The sequence below is a fragment of the Chelonia mydas genome, chromosome 1 (genome assembly GCF_015237465.2).
Source record: "Chelonia mydas isolate rCheMyd1 chromosome 1, rCheMyd1.pri.v2, whole genome shotgun sequence".
Lineage (NCBI taxonomy): Eukaryota > Metazoa > Chordata > Testudines > Cheloniidae > Chelonia > Chelonia mydas.
The window spans coordinates 55,647,181-55,648,761 of record NC_057849.1 but is presented as its reverse complement, the minus strand read 5'-3'; positions in this window follow the sequence as shown (position 1 = coordinate 55,648,761).

The following is a 1,581-nucleotide window of genomic DNA, read 5'->3' as shown; positions in this document are numbered from 1 at the left end:
GCTCAGGCTGCAGGGCTAAAAATTGCTGTGTAGTCGTTTGGGCTCAGGCCAGCCATGGGTGTTTAACTGCTGTGTCGACGTACCCTAAGATTGACCCTCCACAATATGGTATTGCAGAGCCACAGCCCACCAGGTGGGGCCAGATAAATTTTCTTGTGATTCCCATTGAAGTGTATGTATTCTAATGACAGCAGCATCAACGTATTAGGTGGGTTCAGGCTGGATAAAGTTTACATCAGAATTTGGTGGTCTCTCACTTATCTGCTGTGTATAGGCAGTTTGCGTCAGTCAATTCTGAATGATATTTAATGTGGGAATTTCTGTCGCTAGAGCAGGTGATGGTAAATATTATATTGTGCTTGTCAGTGCTTAGTGATAGATTGGCTATGAAAGGAATAGGCACAAAAAGGTTGCTAATATTTTATAAGTGAAATAAAATATCTTTAGCATTTCCTACCCCATTCCCTAAGCCTTAATGTGCAAAGAGTCTGCTAGGACAGGGCATGGATGCACTGGGATGCACTGTAGAGCCTTTAATCTCGCAGGGTACATCTACATGGGGATAAAGGCCCCCAGCACAGCCCTTGCTGGCCCGGGTCAGCTCACTCAGGCTCACAGGACTTGGGCTGAGGGCCTAAACATTACCGTGTAGATGCTTGGACTCAGAGCCTCAGGGTCCCAGAGCATGGGCTCCAGCCTGAGCCCAAATGTCTACACAGCAATTTTTCAGCCCAGAAGCCCTGTGAGTCCAAGTCAGCTGACCCGGGCCAGCTGCGGGTTTTTTATTCCCATGTAGACATACACCCAGTCACCAATCCAAATCCAGCTGTACAGTAGTCAGAGGGCCAAGAATTAAGGCCCTCATTCAGCAAAGCATTTAAGCAGGTGCTTAACTTTAAGCATGGGAATATCATCATTGAAATCAATAGGACAACTCATGTTTAGAATTAGGCCTGTTCTTAAATGCTTAGCAAAACTGGAGCTTAAATGACCATGAATACTCATCCTTTTGCCCTTCTTTACTGTCCCACCCTGAAACTGAGAACTTCAAACTGTCAAGCCAGCTTCCCCTTGCACTAAATTCACCTTCATTTTAAAAACAACAAAAAGAGTGGAGTAGCATAATGACAGATGAGCACAATGAGGAGAGATGCAGGCTATGTCTACACTTGAAATACTACAGTCGCAGTTCTCCTTCACTGTAGGTAATCCACAAAGACAGAAGAATTCTTCCATCTACCTAGTGCTGTCTACAGCAGGGCTTAGGTAGATTTAACTATGTCTCTTAGGGGTGTGGATTTTTCATACTCCTGAGAAATGTATCAATGCCAAAGTAATTTTTCAGTGTACACCAGCCTTTAGTCTGATTTCCACTTTGGGCACTAGTTCAATTTACCCTTCAGTCCTTACTTGATAAGAAGAAGAAAATTACAGATGAATGTAATAATATGCATCTAATTATTGCATTAAATATACTGCGGTACAGTATTGTTTGATCTTTACACAGTTTTTCCTGGAGATTTGGTAGATTTGGTCACAAATATAAGGGAATTTTATGTTACAGAGACATGTAGTTTAGAA